This window comes from Balaenoptera musculus, chromosome 18 (genome assembly GCF_009873245.2).
Source record: "Balaenoptera musculus isolate JJ_BM4_2016_0621 chromosome 18, mBalMus1.pri.v3, whole genome shotgun sequence".
Lineage (NCBI taxonomy): Eukaryota > Metazoa > Chordata > Mammalia > Artiodactyla > Balaenopteridae > Balaenoptera > Balaenoptera musculus.
In genome coordinates, this window is record NC_045802.1 from 49,070,116 (window position 1) to 49,096,080 (window position 25,965).

General features: G+C 37.8%; 1 protein-coding gene across 4 annotated transcripts in view; it reads right to left on the bottom strand.

Annotated features, from left to right (window-relative positions):
• TBC1D4 (TBC1 domain family member 4) overlaps positions 1 to 25,965 on the bottom strand; it is a 211,083-nt gene that overhangs the window by 104,218 nt on the left and 80,900 nt on the right. The window contains exon 1 of one of the 4 annotated variants that reach the window (XM_036831405.1): positions 22,527 to 22,547. The exons of the other annotated variants lie outside the window; for them this stretch is intronic. The gene's annotated coding sequence lies outside the window, so the exon portion shown is untranslated. Of the gene's footprint in view, positions 1 to 22,526; positions 22,548 to 25,965 lie in introns of those variants that run through there. 4 annotated transcript variants of the gene reach the window in all.

Genomic DNA, 25,965 nt, shown 5'->3' on the forward strand with positions numbered 1-25,965 from the left:
CACTCTTAAGTCAAAATCCACTGCGCAGTTTAGGCAAGATTTGCACTTACAATTTTAGATGCTATCCCTTCCAAGGTAATCGCCCAACCAGGTGTTAGTGCCCCCAAAATCACAAAGAAATGGCACAGAAGACGTCCCCAACAATGTTGACGATGAGCAGGAGTTGGTCTAGCTATACGTTGGGAATTAAGGGGCAGCATTTGTAAGGGTCAGAGGGAAGGGAGTAAAAGCAATAAAAAGTACACCTTGGTGGTCACACAGGTCTTCCGGGGTTCACAGAAGGAAGAAAGAAATAGAACAGGAATGAATAAGAATGCAAGAATGTAGGAGAAAAACCTCAGAGTCAAGGAGAAGATTACAGAGATTAACAATTCTGTCCTGGACCTGCTGTTGGATGTGCGTAAGTACACGGGGTTGACCTGCTAGTCAAAAATAAGCAGACATCGGCAGAGCGTCCTCCCCAGTACGCCTGGCTCGCGGCGTCCCACGGGCCTCTTTAGGACCAAGACCTAACTCAACACGTACCTTATCACTGTCCCTTTGTGGTCGCCAGCTGAAACCGTGCACCTCAGATTGGGACTTGATCCCACGTGCCGGGACTCGAACCCGGCCAAAACCCAGATTGGGACTCGAACCCGGCCAAAACCCAGTCTTCCAACTGAGATCACACACCTGGTTTCAGGACTTAATGAAGCTCAGGTTCTTGATGTCTCATCGCAGAAAGAATTCTGTGAGAGACAAACTGATGGGTAAGAAGTGGATTTATTTAGAGAGAAACACACTCCACAGACAGTGTGGGCCATCTCAGAAGATGAGAAAGGCACCAGGGTATGGGGTTGTCAGTTTTTATAGGGGAGGGTAATTTCATAGGCTAATGAGTAGGAGGAGTATTCCAGCTATTTTGGGATGGGGCCGGGATTTCCAGGAATTGAGCCACCGCCCACTTTTTGATCCTTGTGGATCCCTGGAGCTGTCATGGTGTCTGTGGGTGTGTCGTTGAGCTTGCTGATGTGTTACAGTGAGTGTATCCTGAGGCTCAAGGTCAAGTGGAAGTCGACTTGTCCGCCATCTTGGACCCACTTGGTTTTAATCAGTTTATGCCATGTCCTTGGGCTATGTTATTCTTTCAAAGGTTGTGCCCTGGGCCCTCTCCTGTTTCAGAAGTATTCTTTTTTTTAGATATATTAACATATACCATTATATTAGTTTCAGGTATACATCATAATGATTCGATATTTGCATATATTGTGAAATGATCTGGATATAAGTCTAGTTAACATCCATCACCATACATAACTTACAAAATGTTTTTCTCTTATGATGAAAACTTTTAAGATCTACTCTTTTAACAACTTTCAATAATATAATACAGTGTTACTAACTACAATGTCCATGCTATACATTACATCAACATGACATTTACCTTATAGCTGGAAGTTTGTACTTTTTAACCACCTTTTTTTTTTTTTTAATTTATTTATTTATTTATTTTTGGCTGTGTTGGGTCTTCGTTTCTGTGCGAGGGCTTTCTCTAGTTGTGGCAAGCGGGGGCCACTCTTCATCGCGGTGCGCGGGCCTCTCACTATCGTGGCCTCTCTTGTTGCGGAGCACAGGCTCCAGACGCGCAGGCTCAGCAGCTGTGGCTCACGGGCCCAGTCGCTCTGCGGCATGTGGGATCCTCCCAGACCAGGGCTCGAACCCGTGTCCCCTGCATTGGCAGGCAGACTCTCAACCACTGCGCCACCAGGGAAGCCCTTTAACCACCTTTTTGCTTCTGTTAAAGTGGTTACTAGAACTTTTTAAATGACATATGTGGCTCACATTATATTTCAATTGGACAGCACTGCTTTAGAATTCTATTCCCTACATACTCTTCAAGGGAAAGTTAAATGTTAGGAACTCTATCAAAAGCCTATCCTGAATTCTTTAAATAGAAATGATCTCCCTCCCACCCATGGCATACAGTTGGCACTCAATAAATATTTCCTTAATAAACTGCTAGAACATTTTGTTTTTAACCTCATGGTACTTGCGTTCTGACTTGTCTGTAATTTGTCTTCTTCCTTGTGTCTCCTACAAGATTCTAAAATTCCTTGCTTAAAACTCTCTCTTATTTCATTATCTATTTCCTGGACACACTGTCTGTCCGCTTCCCTGAACTATTCTGCTCTCCTGCTCTTAAGCCATTTCTTAACTTATCTCCAGTGAGTTACTATATTACTTCCTGGATATCCCTGCAGCACTGCTTCAAGTCAACCTGGCAGGAACTCTCCAGTTTCTTGAAAACTCTACTTCAATTTGGCAACATGAAGAGATGAAGGGGGAAAAAAAAAAAGAAAAAAAAAAAAAAACAGTGAAAAGACATGCTACTGCAAAAGATAAGAATATGAGCCCACATTTTTGAAAACTCAATTACAATGAAAATATTTCCTTACACAAATATCAGTTAAATGGTTTTCTTGTGAATAATCTACAAGTCTGTGGGCTGATTCAGGAAAAAATTTTTTGAGAGAGGTTATTCCTTCAACGTTTCTGAAATAAACAAAAATAACTTATAATTATAAAAAAACAAAACAAACAAAAAAACTCAAGTTATGATATGATTAAAAAAACCTAAGGACAAAATGAGAGAGTAGCATTGACATATATATACCAAATGTAAAATGGATGGCTAATGGGAAGCTGCTCCACAGCACAGGGAGATCAGCTCGGTGCTTTGTGATGACCTAGAGGGATGGGATAGGGAGGGTGGGAGGGAGGCTCAAGAGGGAGGGGATATGGGGAATATATGTATACTTATAGCTGATTCACTTCGTTGTACAACAGAAACTAACACAACATTGTAAAGCAATTATACTCCAATAAAGATGTTTAAAAAAAAGAACCTAAGGAAAAATCTTTCAGAAACCTCCTTGCCTTGCTTAAATACTCCTAAAAACTTTGACGACCTATAAATACCGGATAAACACAAATGCTTTCTTTTAGCTTAGTGAACAGAATGTGAAGAACATAAGAGCATCACTAATAAATCTGCCCTGAAAACTGCCTCTAGGTCATAACTGCCTCTCAGGCCTATCAGCAGAGATAAGATGCCCTCAGAGAACAGGAACAAGTGAGATGGAGGACAAAGCCACGTTGCTCTTCAGCCTGGGAGGCCCTTTGCCCACATTCCCCTCTGACTAACACAATTCCCTGTAGGAAAATTTCCCTCCAGAGCCCTTTCCAACTGGTGCTTGACCCAGGAGCCCAGCAGCCTTAACACACTCTTCCAAATCAACCACAGCATCCATTGCTTCCCCACGAAGGGCACTTAACATATTATTTTTAGTTGCTCAATGGCATCTGCCTCACAGATGTGTCTCATGCCTTTTTCTCTGTCCCTACAACAAAGCTTAGCACATATGGCTCACACTCAATATATGTTTGCAAAATGAGTGAACAAATGAATGAGCAAACAAATAAAGAGAAAATGGTGGTTCTGCCCACCTTCCTAGGTCAGAATACTAAATAGGTTCTTGCCCAGAGTGTCTTCATTTGGGAAAACAGTACTAATTAAATTATGAATGCCACCTGAAAAGCAGGAGTCTACACCAAAAGGAAAAGATGATAAGAGGCTTTGCATAGCCATCACTAATGCAAATACAGGAACAACCTTTAAATGAATATTGGGGAATGTCAGCTCTTTATAAGGAATATTTGCTGTGGACTTATTTTGTGCACTTTCTAGAAAATAAAAGCTAACATTTATCGAGTACCTGTTATGCGTCAAGCGATGTTCTACATGCTTTATATATTTTATCTCCTTTAATCCTCACAACCATCCTTTGAGCTAATTCTATTATTATCCTCATTTTACTGATAGGAAACTGTCGTAGATTCTGCAGATTTACATAACCACACACTAAATCACGTTAACTGGATCAAGGAAGTGAAGATGAGAATTTCCAACCTTGAGAGAAGGATAAGATCAAAGTAGTTTTGATAATAACAGTAAGTTGACATCAAACACTGGGTTTCCTTATGATTAACTGTGTACACCACAAAGCTGCCATGGCCTGCATTGATCTTAAACTATTTCCAGTGTTGTTATAAACATCATCAGTCTAATTCTCTCTTACAAGGCTTATCCACAAATATAAGATGGAAAACAAAAAGATTAGTAAAGATTCCCTCTTGCAAGAGCACTAGAATCACAACGAACTGCTGAACAATCATCAACAGGAAGACAGTGGAACTCACCAAAAAAGATACCCCACATACAAAGACAAAGGAGAAGCCACAGTGAGACGGTAGGAGGGGCGCAATCACAATAAAATCAAATCCCATAACTGCTGGGTGGGTGACTCACAAACTGGAGAACACTTATACCACAGAAGTCCAAGCACTGGAGTGAAGGTTCTGAGCCCCACGTCAAGCTTCCCAACCTGGGGGTCTGGCAACTGGAGGAGGAATTCTGAGAAACAGACCTTGAAGGCTAGCGGGATTTGACTGTAGGACTTCAACAGGACTGGGGGAAACAGAGACTCCACTCTTGGAGGACACACACAAAGTAGTGTGTGCATCGGGACCCAGGGGAAGGAGCAGTGACCCCATAGGAGACTGAACCAGACCTACCTGCTAGTGTTGGAGGGTTTCCTGCAGAGGCAGGGGGTGGCTATGTCTCACCATGGGGACAAGGACACTGTCAGCAGAAGTTCTGGGAAGTACTCCTTGGCGTGAGCCCTTCCAGAGTCCCATTAGCCCCACCAAAGAGTGCGGGTAGGCTCCAGGGTTGGGTCACCTCAGGCCAAACAACCAACAGGGAGGGAACCCAGCCCCACCCATCAGCAGTCAAGCAGATTAAAGTTTTACTGAGCTCTGCCCACCAGAGCAACAGCCACTTCTACACACCACCAGCCGCTCCCATTAGGAAAGTTCCAAAAGTCTCTTAGATAGCATCATCCACCAGATGGCAGAGAGCAGAAGCAAGAAGAAGTACAATCCTGCAGCCTGTGGAACAAAAACCACATTCACAGAAAGACAGACAAGATGAAAAGGCAGAGGCCTATGTACCAGATGAAGGAACAAGATAAAACCCCAGAAAAACAACTAAATGAAGTGGAGATAGGCAACCTTCCAGAAAAAGAATTCAGAATAATGATAGTGAAGATGATCCAGGACCTTGGAATAAGAATGGAGGCAAAGATCAAGAGATGCAAGAAATGTTTAACAAAGACCTAGAAGAATTAAAGAACAAAAAAACAGAGGTGAACTATACAATAACTGAAATGAAAACTACACTAGAAGGAATCAATAGCAGAATAACTGAGGCAGAAGAACGGATAAGTGACCCGGAAGACAGAATGGTGGAATTCACTGCTGCGGAACAGAGAAAAGAAAAAAGAACGAAAAGAAATGAAGACAGCCTAAGAAATCTCTGGGACAACAGTAAAAGCAACAACATTCACATTATAAGGGTCCCAGAAGGAGAAGACAAACAGAAAGGACCTGCGAAAATATTTGAAGAGATTATAGTCGAAAACTTTCCTAACATGGGAAAGGAAATAGCCTCCCCAGTCCAGGAAGCACAGCGAGTCCCATACAGATAAACCCAAGGAAAAACATGCCGAGACACACAGTAGTCAAATTGGCAAAAATTAAAAACAAAGAAAAATTATTAAAAGCAACCAGGGAAAAACGACAAATAACATACAAGGGAACTCCCATAAGATTAACAGCGGATTTCCCAGCAGAAATTCTACAGGCCAGAAGGGAGTGGCATGACATATTTAAAGTGATGAAAGGGAAGAACCTACAACCAAGATTACTCTATCTGACAAAGATCTCATTCAGATTCAATGGAGAAATCAAAAGTTTTACAGACAAGCAAAAGGTAAGAGAATTCAGCACCACCAAACCAGCTCTACAACAAATGTTAAAGGAACTTCTCTAAGTGGGAAACACAAGAGAAAAATAGAACCTACAAAAACAAATCCACAACAATTAAGAAAATGGTAATAGGAACAAACATATCGATAATTACCTTAGACGTGAATGGATTAAATGCTCCAAACAAAAGACACAGGCTCGCTGAATGGATACAAAAACAAGACCCATATATATGCTGTCTACAAGAGACCCAATTCAGATATAGGGACACATACAGAATGAAAGTGAGGGGATGGAAAAAGATAGTCCATGCAAATGGAAATCAAAAGAAAGCTGGAGTAGCAATACTCATATCAGATAAAATAGACTTTAAAATAAAAAATGTTACAAGAGACAAGGAAGGACACTACATAATGATCAAGGGATCAATCTAAGAAGAAGATATATCAATTATAAATATATATATGCACCCAACATAGGAGCACCTCAATACATAAGGCAACTGCTAACAGCTATGAAAGAGGAAATCGACAGTAACACAATAATAGTGGGGGACTTTAACACCTCACTTACACAAATGGACAGATCATCCACACAGAAAATTAATAAGGAAACACAAGCATTAAATGACACAATAGACCAGATAGATTTGATTGATATTTATAGGACATTCCATCCAAAAACAGCAGATTACACTTTCTTCTCAAGTGCGCACAGAACATTCTCCACGATAGATCATAACTTGGGTAACAAATCAAGCCTCAGTAAATTTAAGAAACTTGAAATCATATCAAGCATCTTTTCTGACCACAAGTCTATGAGATTAGAAATGAATTACAGGGAATAAAACATAAAAAACACAAACACATGGAGGCTAAACAATACGTTATAAATAACCAAGAGATCACTGAAGAAATTGAAGAGGAAATCAAAAAATACAGAGAGACAAATGACAATGAAAACACGACGATCCAAAACCTATGGGATGCAGCAAAAGCAGTTCTAAGAGGAAAGTTTATAGCAATACAATCATACCTCAAGAAACAACAAACATTTCAAATAAACAATCTAACCTTACACCTAAAAGAACTAGTGAAAGAAGAACAAAAAACCCCCAAAATTAGTAGAAGGAAACAAATCATAAAGATCAAAGCAGAAATAAATGAAATTGAAACAAAGAAAACAATAGCAAATATCAATCAAACTAAAAGCTGGTTCTTTGAGAAGATAAACAAAATTGACAAACAATTAGCCAGACTCATCAAGAAAAAGAGGGAGAGGATTAAAATCAATAAAATTAGAAATGAAAAACAAGTTACAACAGACACCACAGAAATACAAAGCATCCTAAGAGACTACTACAAGCAACTCTATGCCAATAAAATGGACAACCTGGAAGAAATAGACAAATTCTTAGAAAGGTATAACCTCCCAAGACTGAACCAGGAAGAAATAGAATATATGAACAGACCAATCACAAGTAATGAAATTGAAACTCTGATTAATAATCTTCCAACAAACAGAAGTCCAGAACCAGATGGCTTTACAGGTGAAATCTATCAAACATTTAGAGAAGAGCTAACACCCATCCTTCTCACACTCTTCCAAAAAATTGCAGAGGAAGGAACACTCCCAAACTCATTCTATGAGGCCACCATCACCCTGATACCAAAACCAGACAAAGATACTACAAAAAAAGAAAATTATAGACCAATATCACTGACGAATATACATGCAAAAATCCTCAACAAAATACTAGCAAACAGAATCCAACAACACATTAAAAGGATCATACACCACGATCAAGTGGGATTTATCCCAGGGATGCAAGGATTCTTCAATACACACAAATCAATCAATGTCATACACCATATGAACAAGTTGAAGAAGGAAAACCATATGATCATCTCAATAGATGCAGAAAAAGCTTTTGACAAAATTCAACACCCATTTATGGTAAAAACTGTCCAGAAAGTGGGCGTAGAGGGAACGTACCTCAACATAATAAAGGCCATATAGGACAAACCCACAGCAAACATCATTCTCAACGGTGAAAAACTGAAAGCATTTCCTCTAAGATCAGGAACAAGACAATGATGTCCACTCTTACCACTATTATTCAACATAGTTTTGGAAGTCCTAGCCATGGCAATCAGAAAAGAAAAAGAAATAAAAGGAATACAAATTGGAAAAGAAGAAGTAAAACTGTCACTGTTTGCAGATGACATGATACTATACATAGAGAATCCTACAGATGCTACCAGAAAACTACTAGAGCTAATCAGTGAATTTGGTAAAGTTGCAGGATACAAAATTAATGCACAGAAATCTCTTGCATTCCTATACACTAATGATGAAAAATCTGAAAGAGAAATTAAAGAACCACTCCCATTTACCCCTGCAACAAAAAGAATAAAATACCTAGGAATAAACCTACCTAAGGAGACAAAAGACCTGTATGCAGAAAACTATAAGACACTGATGAAATTAAAGATGATACCAACAGATGGGGAGATATACCATGTTCTTGGATTGGAAGAATCAATATTGTGAAAATGACTATACTACCCAAAGCAATCTACAGATTCAATGCAAACCCTATCAAATTACCAATGGCAATTTTTCCAGAACTAGAACAAAAATCTTAAAATTTGTATGGAGACACAAAAGACCCTGAGTAGCCAAAGCAATCTAGAGACAGAAAAACGGAGCTGGAGGACTCAGGCTCCTGGACTTCAGACTATATTAGAAAGCTACAGTAATCAAGACAATACGGTAGTGGCACAAAAACAGAAATATAGATCAATGGAACAGGATAGAAAGCCCAGAGATTAACTCACGCACCTATGGTCAACTAATCTATGACAAAGGAGGCAAGGATGTATAATGGAGAAAAGACAGTCTCTTCAAGAAGTGGTGCTGGGAAAACTGGACAGCTACATGTAAAAGAATGAAATTAGAGCACTCCCTAACACCATACACAAAAATAAACTCAAAATGGATTAGAGACCTAAATGTAATAAGACCGGACACCATAAGACTCTTAGAGGAAAACATAGGAAGAACACTCTTTGACATAAATCACAGCAAGATCTTTTTTGATCCACCTCCTAGAGTAATGGAAATAAAAACAAGAATAAACAAACGGGACCTAATGAAGCTTAAAAGTTTTTGCACAGCAAAGGAAACTACAAACAAGACGAAAAGACAACCCTCAGAATGGGAGAAAGTATTTGCAAACAAATCAATGGACAAAGGATTACTCTCCAAAATATATAAACAGCTCATGCAGCTCAATATTAAAAAAACAAACAACCCAATCCAAAAATGGGCAGAAGACCTAAATAGACATTTCTCCAAAGAAGACATACAGATGGCCAAGAAGCACATGAAAAGCTGCGCAACATCACTAATTATTAGAGAAATGCAAATCCAAACTACAATGAGTTTAGTTAGAATGGGCATCATCAGAAAATCTACAAACAACAAATGCTGGAGACGCTGTGGAGAAAAGGGAACCCTCTTGCACTGTTGGTGGGAATGTAAATTGATACAGCCACTATGGAGAACAGTATGGAGGTTCCTTAAAAAACTAAAAATATAATTACCATATGACCCAGCAATCCCATTACTGGGCATATACCCAGAGAAAACCATAATTCAAAAAGACACATGCACCCCAATGTTCACTGCAGCACTATTTACAATAGCCAGGACATGGAAGCAACCTAAATGCCCATCGACAGATGAATGGATAAAGAAGATGTGGTACATATATACAATGGAATATTACTCAGCCATAAAAAGGAACGAAAGTGGGTCATTTGTAGAGATGTGGATGGGTCTAGAGACTGTCATACAGAGTGAAGTAAGTCAGAAAGAGAAAAACAAATATCGTATATTAACGCATATATGTGGCACCTAGAAAAATGGTACAGATGAACCGGTTTGCAGGGCAGAAATTGAGACACAGATGCAGAGAACAAACGTATGGACACCAAGGGGGGAAAGTGGCGAGGGGGTGGTGGTGGGATGAATTGGGAGATTGGGATTGATGTATATACACTAATATGTATAAAATGGATAACTAATAAGAACCTGTTGTATAAAAAAATAAAATTAAAAAAAAAGAAAAGATTAGTAAAGTTTTTAATGCACAGCTGCATTATCAAATATCTGATATCAGTATCTACTAGGTCAAGCTACCAATAACATCATCTTAAACATGTAGATTCAAATGACTACATTGAAGTTTAGGGCAATGAATTTGGACCACAAACCAAAACTACTATTTAGCATGTCTAAAAAGAATGCACTATAAGAACAGTTTTTACAAACGCTTTTTATATGGTTTCATATGTTTTTATAAAAATGACACCTGTACGTCCCTGGTGGCGTGGTGGTTAAGAATCCGCCTGCCAATTCAGGGGACACGGGTTCAAGCCCTGGTCCAGGAATGTCTCACATGCCATGGAGCAACTAAGCCCGTGAGCCACAACCACTGAGCCTGCACTCCAGAGCCCACGAGCCACAACTACTGAGCCCACATGCTGCAACGACTGAAGCCCAAGTGCCTAGAGCTCATGCTACGCAACAAGAAGCCACCGCAATGAGAAGCCCGTGTGCTGCAATGAAGAGTAGCCCCCGCTTGCCGCAACTAGAGAAAGCCCGCACAGAGCAACGAAGACCCAACGCAACCATAAATAAATAAATAAATAAATAACTTTTTAAAATTACTTTCTGCTCTTTTTTTAAAAAATGACACCTGCTGTAAAATAATAAAATGTGGGTTTATATAGCTTTATTGTTTTTTCTTAATGATATATGCTCATTGTAAAATAAAATAATAAAGATAAATATAAATAAGAAAATACTCATCCAGAGATGACCACTACTGAAATTTTAGTAAACACCCTCTGGATATCTCTCATGCACAGATAATTAAAGTATAAAATTTTGAATAAATAGGATCATTCTAAACACAAAGATTTGTGACCCCCGCACACCCCCCCTCCCCGCTTTGTGCTTGAAAACATGGCTTAAGCACTTTTCCATCTCAATAATTAGGGATCTTTATCATCGTTTTTAAAGTGCTTTCTAGAACAGCAATTCTCATTCTTTAACATTGTTGAGAGACTTCAAAGAGCTTTTGTGTGTGTGGTTATGTTAATTAATATTTACCATTTTAGAAATTACAGGTGAGAAAATTTAAAATATTTATTAATTTGTTCATTTAAAATAACAACAAATCATTGCACATGAACTTAAATGATGTATTTTCAGTAAAGATAGTTTAGTTTTTTTAAACAAAATTTTGTGAGAGATTGATATTGTTAACGTTTTTGCAAATCTCTTTGATGTCTGACAACAGAAGGCAGCTAGATTTTCTTATCTGTTTCTGTATTCAATCTGCTGCAATATGTTGTTTTGGTTCAAGTACAGGAAAAAAGCCTCCAGCCTCACATAAATATAGATATATAGGGAAAATGAAGGATTTTAAGACCTTGTCAAATAATTGTGTATAGTCTCTATTAACACTATCCCCAAATCCAACAAATGATAGTTTCTTAAAGATGTGCTGCAATGCAAACTCTAGAGCTATATCAGTGAACTTTCTGTACCCTGTTCCATTAAAAATCCACTGCTTTATCTCGCTCTTCAAATGGATCTTTTACCAATACATGACTTCATAACTCATACATCGGTGTTTTGGAAAATATTAGTTCACTGAGTTATACAAATGTTGACATTTGACACATTTTATTAAATATTATCAAAATATGACTTCTGTTAATATCACCCATACAACTGCACAAATGCTTTTCCTCTAGACAACCACTGTATTTGAGTGTGCAGTTCCCATTTTGTCACATATATTACATATGTAAATATAAATTTGTTCTCAAGAGACAAAATTTAATAAATTGAATAATTTCTACTCATCCATCAAGGACATTCTCAAATGGACCTGGCCTTCTTTTTAACTGTGAATTCTTGGTGGTGACAAATATAGTGACCACTAGTAGAGTTTGGTGCCAGTACACTGATTCATGCTAAGGCATCAGCAGTTTCATCTACCATTGCTTTTAGACCAGCAGTACAAATGTCAACATAGTGAAAAAGACACATTACACCTTAACATGATGAAAGTAGTTTTGCTGACCCACTGAAAGCATCTCAGGGAACCCAGAGTTCTACAGCCACATTTGAGAACCATGGTTAATAAAGTATTCTACGATGCCCACAGTAATAAAGTACTAAAACATTAACCTAAGTTATCTCCACTACAGTCAATTATTTGTCAAACTTATGGACATATAGGTTATAATCAAAATTTAATGCCTTTCAAAACTGTTCAAACAGGCTCCAAAACCAGCTCTCCAATTTACTGGCTGTATGGTCTTATACAAACATATTATTAACTTCTCTAAAACTGTTATCTTTTTTCATAGATAAAGTGGTTTAATGAGACTTGCTTCAAATGATTATTGCAAGGATTAAATGAGAGAATACATATGTTTGGCCCGTAAGTGCTCACTAAATGGTAGCCATTGTTGCTCACCATCTATTCTGGGTTCAAATAGTTTGGATTTTTTTTTTTTTAAAGGACAGACAGACTGAAATATTCCAGACTTTTCTTCTCATCCTAAAACAGGAAAGCCATATGCTACTTGAATCTTATCTTTACGGACAGCTAGAACCATATGATGCATTGCCAGGGCTGGAGATATTCCTCAAGGATGTAATGATGGAATGAAATGAATGAAAGCTTAAGGATGCTGCATGTGAACATCAAAGAGATTTACAAAAAGACCATAAAATTACAGCAAACCTCAAGGTATATGAGTCAGCAATTGTCAAAAGACAAAATCTCATCTTTCTCTGTGACTTGGTTTGTCGGAATCACTGTCTATGTGTGTGTGTGTGTGTGTTTGTGTATGGATAGATAGATAGAGCTTTTGCAAGTTCCTCTTTCCACATCTAATCACCTATCTGCATCTGTGCCTTCATACTTACTCTGCCTTGTCTCCCATACTGTGAATGAACACACTGTTAGTGAAGACCACCCTACACACACACACACACACACACACACACACACACACAAACACAACTTGGACATCAGATGCCATCACCTCTTGCTTACTCCTGAAACCTTTGTCTTCTCACTTTTGACCTTCTTCCTACTAAGGTGGTCCCTGGAATGCAACACTTAACCACCTTTTAACTATAGCAATTAATATTTTTGTGGTTTTTAATATGTATATAATAAAAGGTATATAGGGCTTATTGTGTAGCATGAATCGATGGACATCCTTTGCTGTACTAGATACACCAGATAATATACTACCCACTGCCACCCACTTGGCTTGCTATGAACAGGCCAAGTCTACAAAATGTAGACATTTCAATACCTTACAAAGTGCTTTTCAACTAATTTTAAGTTGACTTATAAAATTACCTTATGAGGACAACAGGACAAGTATAATTAACTTACAGAAGTAAACCCAAGTTTACTATCATCTCAGATGTGTTTATTTTGAGCTCAAGTCATATTACCATATTACTTTCTTATTAGCCCAGATTTAGCAGGATCATGGTTTAGATTCCACAGATGTTAGATCTTGCCAGGGCCCTTATGAACTTTGAGAAAATAAATAACATTATTAACACAAGAGGTCATCAAAAGTATTGACATTCATGAAAAGAACAATGGTAATTTTGGCTGTTTATTAAATCAGTTTGACAGATGTTTCAGATGTGAGAGTTTCAAAAAAATAAGAGGGCTTCCCTGATGGCGCAGTGGTTAAGAATCCGCCTGCCAATGCAGGGGACACCGGTTCGAGCCCTGGTCCTGGAAGATCCTACATGCCGCGGAGCAACTAAGCCCGTGCGCCACAACTGCTGAAGCCCACATGCCTAGAGCCCATGCTCCGCAACAAGAGAAGCCACCACAATGAGAGGCCCACACACCGCAACGAAGAGTAGCCCCCGCTCGCCACAACTAGAGAAAACCCACGTACAGCAACGAGACCCAATGCAGCCAAAAATAAATAAAAAATAAAATAAATAAATTTTTTAAAAATTAAGAAATGCTTTAAAAAAAATAAGAAAAATACAGAAAAGAATAAAAGAGTGCTCAGCAAGAACCACCTACATGTCAAATACTTGCTAGAATATATACCTTATTACTAAATAACACAAATAATTATATTTCATATTTCAAATACAATAGAAGCCAGATATGCCAGCCAATCTTTTTAAAAAATTAAAAAGAATGTAGCTAACTGTTTTGTTTGGTTCATGTTTTATTTCTCAGTATAAGTCAAATCAAATATGTTCTTGCCAGTGACCCTGAACCCTGGAAGCAACGCTACTGTGCTTTCACTACACAAACATAATGTAGACTTTGAGTTGAAGAGAAACAACAATAGAAACGGGACTATATCTAATGTAATTTCATGCAACAAACAATATCAAGCAGTTACTATGTGCAAAACCCTTGCTAGATTTGGCAAAGCGTACAGTAGGTGGAAATATCACCGCATTCAAAAAGATTGCATCCAGTTATAAACCAATGTCACCTCGATTTTAAAGAATAAATTTTAAAAGATGATTATCTCAGGAGGAAAAAAAAAGATTGCATTATTGCATTCAGTATAGAGGTTGCCAAGTGCACAAACAACCATTTACAGAGGAGAGGCACTAAATACAGAGATTCTGCATATAGAAGTGTATGATTAAAAAATGACTTTATTGGGACTTCCCTGGCGGTCCAGTGGTTAAGACTTCGCCTTCCAGTGCGGGGGGTGTGGGTCAATCCCTGGTCAGGATGCTAAGATCCCACATGCCTCACGGCCAAAAAACCAAAACATAAAAAAAGAAGCAATATTGTAACAAATTCAATAAAGACTTTAAAAATGGTCCACATCAAAAAAAATCTTTCAAAAATGAATTTATCAAATTTTAATATGTTTTCTGAAAAAGTTACTGCCATTCCTTTAAATATTAAAGTAGTCCTATGAGGGAAGTTTAAGGACGAAGTAGAAGTTTTCTAAAAGCCAAAGGGATGGGAACCCAGCAGGTACATGTACTGGTTTGTGTCTACCAAGCCGTGGACAAAGTTAAGCCTGAAAAGGATTCATCTACTGCTGTTCCTCCCCAGTGACTTCTCCCCATAGAGGCTGTGGCTCTTCACTCTGTGGAATATCTGAACAGGAATGATGTGTAAAAAGCTGACTCTACACTAGAAGACCTCCTTCACACACTTTTTTAAGCGAGTAGTGAAGTTCACAAGTCATAATATGAAATGCATTCCCCCAACATTATACTAAGATATCTGTATACTACCAAAGGCTGTTTATATAAAGAGTCTTTGTATTACTTGATGAGTTACTAGAAATAGCAAACCTACAAACAGTTTAGGAAGTTCACAATTCACTAGAGAAAAAAAAAAAATGACACCTTGGTATGTATGATGGCTCCAGAGCCAGTTAATTTTTGTGTTCCTTCCATTTTAACTGGTTGGCCTGTTTAAGCTTCCTCATTTATGTACAGGATCAAGTTGTTTTTGCAACCACTGGCTCTGGACTTTCCGACAGAGCACCTTGTTTGTCTTATGACCTACTATTCATGCAGTTCCTGCTTTCAAGCAATGTTTTCCACTGGGTTATTTCACATGCTGATAACCTAGGTAAAGGGTAAATGCTTAATCCAGTTTCCTTCATTACAAATCACAAGCTTCAAATCTAACACCTCCACCGGTGTAGAAAAAATTCAGTCCAGACTCACAGGCCGTCCATTCATTATAGTAAAACAATAAAGCACATTTTTCTTGCAGGCATGATGTTGTTAATGGAGTTTATATCTCAACCTTTTACCATCTAAACAGCTGTTTTCAAAGGAGGGATAATAGAATTGACCTAAGAGCAGCACCACCACTCAGAGGTCTGAAACCTTTTCAGATCGTGTTGACCCTGTTTTAAAAAGATAAAGTTCAAGTTCGTCTGCAGAGACAAACTGTCTTGAAACAAGTTTTGAACAATTTGCCTTTGTCTCACCAGAGGTAAAAGCAAAGAGATTCTTAAAATAAAGACTAAAAGGGGATACTTCAAACATTTTTGCATTTTTTTTCCTAAAAGAGGCCTATTTGCTTCACAACACTGATTTCTATTCAGGCAAAATTTCACAAGTTTGTCATCTAATAGAATTAATTATCAATAAATAAACCCAACAACTAATATCTGACTGCAATTTCTACAATTCAGAAATATGAACACCAAAAAGAAAAAATTAACGATGATGAAATGGACAAACGATCATAACTTAGATTTGGGAAAAAAACAAAACCAAGTAATCACATCCCTTACATTTATTTAGAGCATAAATGTAAGGCATTTAGATCATAGAGTGTTCTGAGTACTTAGGTATTTTCTTTTCCTACAGTGTTGAAAAAATATTCTGGTCACAGAATAGACACATTTTCAGACAATAAAAGACTCAGAAGGTTGACCCATACAAGCGTTTTGGAGAAGCTATTTAAAAATATGCTTGAACAAAACAAAAGAGTAAAATAAGAAACAGGAAGTCACGGGATGAAGGAAATAGTGACTCCAACCTTGAGTGCTGTGCCACAAGCATGGGTGCCATGAGTCCGACTGAACCAGGATAACAGAGGACTCTGGGTGAGGAGTATCTAGGAAAGGAAGAGCCTCCAGGTTGGTTAATACGCTTGAAATTTTAGAAGAATTTAAGAATATAACTAAAGCAGAAAAGGCAAGAAAAAACTGGTAGAGACTGCAGGACAAAACAAAAAAGCTGTAAAAGAAAAGACATATAATTATGGCACACTGACTTTTTGGTGAATATTTACAGAGTTACAATAGCATGACCTATTACTAATGATCAAATTTTAAAGTCAGTCTAAAAACAAAGCCTGAAATTAATTATGGGCACATCATGATGTAATGATATCAATTTTATCAGCATAAAAAAGTATAGGTACCAGAAACTAGAAAGTGGAAGTAGAGGAAAAGAGATAGAAAAACGAAGGTAGTAGAATTGACAGAAATCTTAAGAAATGCTGTCTAAAAAACACTAATTTGAAAAGATACATGCACCCCAATGTTCATAGCAGCCTTATTTACAATTGCCAAGATATGGAAGCAACCTAAGAGTCCATCAACAGATGAATGGAAAAAGAAGATGTGATATAGATATATAGACATATAGATATACACACATATAGATACACACACACACACACACACACACACACACACACACACAATGGAATACTACTCAGTCATAAAAAAGGAACTAAATTTTGCCATTTGCAGCAACATGGATGGACTTGGAGGGCTTTATGCTAAGTGAAATAAGTCATACAGAGACAGACAAATACTGTATTATATCATTTATATGTGGAATCTAAAAAATACAGGAAACTAGTGAATATAACAAAAAAGAAGCAGACTCACAGATATAGAAAACAAAGTAGTGGTTACCAGTGGAGGGGGGCAGTAATATAGGGGTGGGGAGTGAGAAGTACAAACTATTGGGCTCAAGGATGTATTATACAACATGGGGAATATAGCCAATGTTTTGTAATAACTGTAAATTAAATGAAAATTAAATGAAAAGTAACCTTTAAAAATTATATTAAAAATTTTTAATTATAAAAAAGAAATGCTATTTATAGCTGATGGAAGAGGAAACGGAAATCATGGGTAGAAGACCTGAAAACAGAACTACATTGTGAGGAGAGAGCAAAAAGAGGCGGAGTAAGTCAGTCTACATCTTTGACAGGATCATTTCTTTCACTTTCTTTCTTCTTTTTCTTTTGTTTTGTTTACTTTGAAATGTATCCATAAGTAAACCATGACCTTTTTCAGAAAACTTAGTCCGAGTGAAGAATATCATAATCTACCAAAGTTACCTAAACCAGAAAAATCTAGGAATTATTCCCTAGTGTAATGGATTTGAGATAGCTTCAAATTCTTTGTAGTTCTCCCACTGAAAGGAAAGAGCTATTTGCCTCCCCTTGAATCAGGGCTTGCCCTTTAACAAACTGAATGCAACTGAAGCAACATTCTGGGATATTCAAGCTCTAGTACCAAGAAGACCTGCCTGCCTCTGCTTTCTCACTCTGAAAAGAAGCCAGCAGCTATATTAGAAGTCAGACTGTCCTGAGACCACCATGCTGTGAGGAAGCCCAAGCCATCCACGTAAAAAGGTCATATGGAGGAAAAGAGATGCTGAGCCAGGCTCCAGGTATTTCAACCATTCAGCTGAGGCTCCAGACATGAGAGTGAAGAAGCCACCATGGGAATTCCAGACCCAAAAGATACCAGGTAGAGTAGAAATAAACTGTTCTCACCACGGAGAACCAAACTGCAGGGTGGTGAGTAAATAAATGTTGTTGCCATTTGAAGCCACTAAGTTTGGGGGTGGTTTGTTATGCAATAAGCAATACAAAAATCAATATCTAAAAATGAGGCGGTGCCACAACCAAAACCTGAAATATGAGGCATTGGCTTTGGGAGTGAGCACCGTGTAGAGACCTCGAAGGAGACAGTTACTGGGAGCCAGAAGGGCACTGGGGAAACCGCTATTGAAGGCCAGAGAAAAGGCGACATGAGTCGTGTACTGTCAAAACAAGGAGTAAAACTGTCATTCGCAGTTATGTGCACAATATAAAATACCTAATGAACTTGTGAATCGGGTTAAGGAGATTCTAGGCAAAAAAATTAAACGTGCAACTGCCTTTTTTTAGCGTCCAGTGATAAAGTATGAGAGAAGCAAGATAAGCTAAGAAGAAACTGTTCTGTTTTCACAGCAAAAATTAGAGGAGATACAAAGGATCCAGGACTTCATGGGTCCAACTGTAAAACTGCTTCTCATCTGCAGTCTTCCTCAGCAAAAGATTCTCAGAGAAAAATTAGCTTAGAGTCTCTGAAAATCAAGTAAGCTCCAGTAAAAACGGCAGCAGGATAAATATCAAGAAAGTAAGACTCTTTTTTAAAACCTCAAACATCTGAGGCCCTGGCTCCTAGGCTCTCTTAGCTAAACAAAGGGGCATCTAAGACTCTTAAAGGGCTGTCCCACAGCAACCTGACACCCCACCTAAAGTAGAGAAGGGCCAACCCATCTCACAAATATTTCTGGGTGTGACTTTTGTCCAACAGACTAGACTGTAATTTGATACAGAGGAAGTCTTTAAAATCTGGGGAGCCATACCAGGTTGCTCTAAAATGAATTGTGACATTCCAAAATTAAAAGAGGCCTTTGGGCCTCCAAACTTGTATGGGTAGGAAGCAGACTGAAAAAGCTATTCTGGTGCAAACACAGTCCTTTCTCATTGGAGAGAAGGGATGGCATGGTCGATGGAGTCCACTGGGAACTACAGAAAGCCATTCCCAGTGAGAACTGGGCCCTAATCAAGGTATTCCCTGCCCCTAGAACATGGGAAATTGGCTGGATTTCAGAATTGCTATGGACCAGTACCTGTTACATAGTTCCATAACCCACTCCCACACATCTATTTTGAACAGAGTACCTACTGTACTGATCTTGTCCCTGTTTTCCCATTTTCTGTTGGAGGAGGAGACCAGATAACTTGTCCTTTTAGTTCACAGGTCTCTGCATCTGAGAAATCACACCCAACGCGTTTCATCTGCACCTAGACATGATTTAACGAATGAGATTCCAGGATTTGAGTCTGAGTCTGACGCTCTGATGGAATGAGACGGCAGGGCATCTTGGAAATGGGTAAGTGTATTTTTCCTGTGAAAGAACATGAATAATTTGTGGCCACAGGGCAGATTGTGGTGGATTAAATATATGTTTATAAATTATTTGATGGGGGCTGTTTCCCATGTCTTAAACCCTGCCTGGACTTGTGACTGCTCTGACCAATAGAATGCAGTAGAAATAATGTTCTGGGATTTCTGCACCCATGCATTAAGAAGGCCTTCGGCTTCTATTTTTGTACTCTGATGAAAAAACAGTCGCCATATAAGAAGTCAGACTATTATGAGACTGAATGCTATGATGAAGCTAAAACTGGCCATGTGGACATACCACAGCGAGATTCCTGGCCAGCCCCTAGATGACAGCAATCTCCGCTGAGGCACCAGACAGGGAAGAAGCCATGCTGAAAATTCCAGCTCTGTCAGATGCCACATGGAGTAGAGAGCTATCTTTACGAAGCCCTGCCCAAATTGCAGAATAGTGAGCAACTAAACAATAGCTATCAGTTTAAGCAATTAATTTGTAAGGTGATTTGTTATGCACCCGAGAAAGTCAAAACACCTAAGTTCTCCCTCTCCCTTCACCGCCACCTACCACCAATATATACAAAACATCATTAATTTCTCTCTCTCTCTACCTCCCAGATATTGCTCTAACAAGTCCACCCTTCTCTTCACTCCCACTGTTTATATTCAGTCTCAGCACTTTTTGAATGAACTACTCCAGCAACTTCCTAATATCCCTTCACCACTCACCACCACCCCGGACATCAATCAATCATTCTCCAAATTACAGTCAAAGTTTCCCTTCTTGACGCAAATCTAATGTTACGGCCACGCTTAAAATCATCACTAGCTCTCCAGCACACACAGGAAATCCTGCAGCGTGGCATACAAACAAAGCCTTCCACGAGTTGGCTTCAGACCACCTCTTCAGCTCCATGTCCCATCATCTCCCACAGGCAATGAGCACTCCAGAAAATAAATAAATCAAGTATGAAAAAATCCAAGCATAGATTCTGGAATCTAGATGCCTAGATATATGCTACCACTAATTAACCACGTGAACCTGGGCAACCACTTGAAACAGACTTTAGTTTCCTTTACACATTAGTGTTAAACAAGAACTAGATGATCTCTCCTTCTCCTATCCATCTCTAATATGCTGTAATTCTCAAAAGGCTTTTTAGGAATTAGAAAAGAAAGAGAATGTGTTTCAAAGGGGAAGTTACACATATCATCCTTCTCCCCGGCCCCAAGCCCTACCCTCATGCCTGATTGGGAGTTAGTCTCCAGGATCAGCTCCCCTTATCTCTTCTTAATCCCCCCTTTACTTTCTCTCGAGTCATGTTATCTTCACAAACTCCAAGCTTCCTTCTCATGGTGGCTCCCATGATGATGGGACAAGTGGAGTGGTGGAGGGTACCTGCTAGAATTTGTATGCATGACTATTTATGAGTCATGTACTTCACAGGCAAGAACCACCTCTATAAATACTTTCAGTCAGTACGTCGTACTAAATGATCTTGGCATTGGGCAGTTTTTCCATAGCTGAAAGTAAAGTATAATCAGAAAGAACAATATTTTAACTTCAGAGACATAATCAATTCTTTTCTATCAAGAGTTATGTATGCATAAAGTTTCAAAATACAATACTCTGGCAATGAGACAGTCCCTTCTTAGCAATAAGTAACAGCATTTGCAGATTAATCTACAATGTCTCACCCAAAGAATGAAGCACATTTATTTGCCAGATTAAGAAAGATGTTTTTGGTTTGGATTTTTACATTTTTTTTAACTCCTGGAAAATAAAGGCAACAAATTCAAACTACTTTTAGAATGTGTCTATCAAACTGTAAATCAAAAGAAAAACTACATGGTAAGCTCCATGAAGACGGACACTTTTTCAGTCCTGGAGACTGGTCTATTTGTCAAATTAATGAATGAGTTAATTGAAAAGGGAACATTAAGCAATGAGGCATTACTCAAATCATGAAAACCTGTGGACCTTTGCTCAAATGGACACTTCACATAAAAATGTGATTAGCACCTCCTGAAACATGTAGATCTTTAGCTGTTCTTCTTCCATCTCTTATAAAGCTATTTAAACAAAGCTATGTGTATTCTGTAGGATGTGTAACGATCAGCCAAGGGTGTCCCAAAGTCAAGGATATACATGGCATGCATTCTAGCAGAATCATTCTTACTTATAGATTGGAGGGAAGGGGTTAAATAATTTTACTAGTAAGCAATTTAAAACATTTTTATATCAAAAAACAAGATGTATTACAGATAGACTAAAATCTGCATTAATTCTTAATATATAGCAAAGCTTCAAAGTAATTTAGAGCTTGTAGCAGACTGCAAAGGTGTCACCCCCCATTCTCCCCAGATGTACAGCTTCGCTTTCCTCTGCCCTTAAGCTTTGGTTGAGAAATTCAAAAAGACTGAACAGAACATGTCACCATTCTTTCAATACAGAAAAGAGTCATTACATAATGACTGTGCTCTAATAAATGCTTCCATTCTCAGGTAATACTTCAGAGAAAAGGATAAAATATTTAAAGGTGAACTTTCTGATCACATTCTCCATTTAAAAGGTCATTTGCCTACCTGACTCCATATATTTTATTTGGTACCTAAAACTTTTACTTTAAAAACCATTTTCCATGTGATCTTCCACTCCTCAGTAAACGCGTGCACGTGCACACACACACACACACACACAGTATTATGATCTGTGATGAAAAGATTTCTATAAATTATTTCATGTTTGAATTTTCATTCAAGTGAGCACAGAATAAAGGGTAAAATTTACAAAAAATGTAAAAGTGAGAGAGACACAGGAAGATTTTATACCTAAAAACACATACCGCCTAAGCACAAAAAGAGAGAAACAGAACTCACAGAGAGGTAAAGTTACACACACAGAAGGCGTCTGAACTTCTGTCTCAGCCAAAATCAGAGGAAGCTGTGAGGCAGGCCAGCCATCGGGCCCGGGTGAATGAGGTCCACAATCCAGTGTCACAGAATGTCTGGCATTTGCAGTCATGAGGAAAGAACACGCAACCCCCATGCTCTAGGGCCCCTCTCTTAAGGACTGCTCCAGGCATGCAGGTCCAAAATAAACCAAACCAGAAAGACTGAACTGCCTTTCATCCACTGGTGACGACCTACTTCTGTACCTGGCCAGGTTCATAGATCCAGGTCAACACATATTTTTCCTTTGGCCGCGTGCATGGTGGATCTTAGCTCCCCAACCAGGGATCAACCCGTGCCCCCTGCAGCGGATGCGTGGAGTCCTAACCACTGGAACCGCCAGGGAAGTCCGATCAACGCATTTTTAACGCCTCCTCTTCACCACATCCTCAGCCTCACATCATGACTATTTTCAGAGAAAAAAGTGTGGGTTCTTTGGTGGGGAGACAGCAGGAAAATAATTATTAGTTCTAATTTCATAGGTAGTAATAAAACTATTTGCTAATAACTGGTTTTTCATCATTACTAAACAAAATGTTTGTCTTATAATCTTTATTATTTATATTGCTTAAAATACTTTCTGAAAGATTGTGAGGGTTTTGTGGAGGTATTTTTTGCATACTACCACATGGTCACGAAACTTACTAATTTGATCTGGTAGATACCTTAAGGAATAAAGAAGAGTGTAAATAATTTTGTTAAACACTCCAACATTTTCAAAATTTACATGCCACTCCAAAATAATTAATGCATATACAAAGAAAATGATTTACTACTTACTATTATTTGTTTTTTCCCTAGTTTTATTGAGATAAAATTTATATACAACACTGTTTTAGATTTACAACATGATGATTTGATTACTTACTATTATTTTTATATCTCTTATAATACAAATTTCAATTGCATTAGATTTTATCATAAGAACCTATACTTTTTCCTCTTCCTAGGTGTACTAGAGCATCATTATAAGAGAGTACTTAAATAGCCCAATATTTCATCTTTTTGTGTTTACTGTTAAATGTTTTGTGTTTACTATTTAAAGGGCTCAAACAAATTGACAAGAAAAATACAGATTCAAGTGGTACAAAGGATATGAATGGATAATTCTTTTTTTTATTGAAGTATAGTTGATTTACTATTATATTAGTTTCAGGTGTACAACATCGTGATTCAACATTCTTATAGATTATACTCCATTTAAAATTATTTTAAAATAATGGCTAGATTTGTTGCCTGTGCTGTACAATACATCCTTGTAACTTATTTATTTTATATATAGTAGTTTGTGCCTCTTTACCCCTACTCCTAGCTTGCCTCTTCCCCCTTCCCTCTCTCAACTGGTAATCACTAGTTTGTTCTCTATATCTGTTGAATCTGTTTCTGTTTTGTTATATTCATTCTTTTGCTTTATTTTTTAGATTCCACTTATAAGTGAAATCATACAGTATTTGTCTTTCTCCGTCTGATTTATTTCACTTAGCATAATACCCTCTAAACCCATCCATGTTGTTGAAAATGGCAAGATTTTATACTTTGTTATGGCTGAAGAATAGTCCATTGCATGTACATCACATCTTCTTTATCCATTCATCTGTTGATGGACATGTAGGTTGTTTCCATGTCTTGGCAATTATAAATAATCCTGCTGTGAACATTGGGGTGAACGTATATTTTTGAATTAGTGTTTTTGTTTTTTTTCCAGATATATACCCACAAGTGGAATTGCTGGATCATATGGTAGTTACATTTTTAGTTTTTTGAGGAACCTCCATATTGTTTTCAATAGTGGTTGCACCAATTTGTATTCCCACTAACAGTGTACTAGGGTTCCCTTTTCTCCATGTCCTTGCCAACATTTGTTATTTGTAGACTTTTGGATGATAGCCATTCTGACAGTTGTGAGGTAATAGCTCATTGTAGTTTTGATTTGTGATTCTCTGATGATTAGTGATGTTGAGCATCTTTTCATGTCCCTGTTGGCCATCTGTATATCTTCTTTGAAAAAATGTCTATTCAGGTCTTCTGCCCAGTTTTTAATCATGAACAGAAAATTCTTAAGAAAAGTAGTAAAATAGGGCCTTCCCTGGTGGCACAGTGGTTAAGAATCCGCCTGCCAATGCAGGGGACACGGGTTCAAGCCCTGCTCCGGGAAGATCCCACATGCCGCGGAGCAACTAAGCCCGTGCACCACAACTACTGAGCCTGTGCTCTAGAGCCCGTGAGCCACAACTACTGAAGCCCGCGCGCCTAGAGCCCATGCTCTGCAACAAGAGAAGCCACCGCAATGAGAAGCACATGCACCACAATGAAGAGTAACCCCCGCTCGCCGCAACTAGAGAAAGCCTGCGTGCAGCAACGATGACCCAGTGCAGCCAAAAATAAATAAATTAAATAAATAAATTTATTTTTTTAAAAAAGAAGTAGTAAAATAAAGATAAGGGAGAGATGTTTAAATGGAAAAATAAAGAAATACAGATTAAATCAAGAAGATGCTAGTTTTAGAAAAGATTATAAAACAAAAGATTATACACAGTGCTGGAAAAGATCCAGTAAAACGAGGCATTGGTGCTACAACTGTAAATTAAAATAGGCTTTCAGTAAAACAATTGGGTAAAATATTTAATACCTTCATACAACCTGACTGTTTAACTTTTTAACTCCACTTTTAGGAATCTAGCCACCACCACCCCAAATTAAATATAGAAATATTTCTGAAAATTATAAATTCTTCTTAAAAAATAAACTCTTTTTAAATTTCTTTTTAAAAAATCCTTTTAGAACAGGGGTATAAATAAATGATATAGCTGTTCATCAGAGCATTACTAATTATTAGAAACAATTTATATATGATATATATATCCCACATGAAAGAATAGTTAGATGACGTATAGCTCATTCACTTTGTTATACAGCAGAAACTAACACAACATTGTAAAGCAATTATACTCCAACAAAGATTTTTAAATAAAAAAATAAATAAATAATAAAAAGTGAAAAGTAAAGAAAAAAAGAACAGTGAGATGAATTATAGCATATTCATTCTGAGAAATAATAAACAATCATTAATTTTTTTAAAGATGACACAATAAGAAAAAGCAGAATACAAAACTGTATACATGGTATTATTACAATGTAAATTTCTTTTGTTTTATTTTAGAATAGTTTTAGATTTACAGAAAAGATGTCAAGGTAGTATAAAGAGTTTCCATATAACTCAAACCCAATTTCTCTTATTGTTAACATCTTCCTTTAGCATAGTGCCTTTATCACAATTAATGAGCCCATAATGATACATTATTATTAACTAAAGTCCATGCTTTATTCAGATGTCCTTAGCTTTTCCCAAATGTCCTTTTCTGTTCCA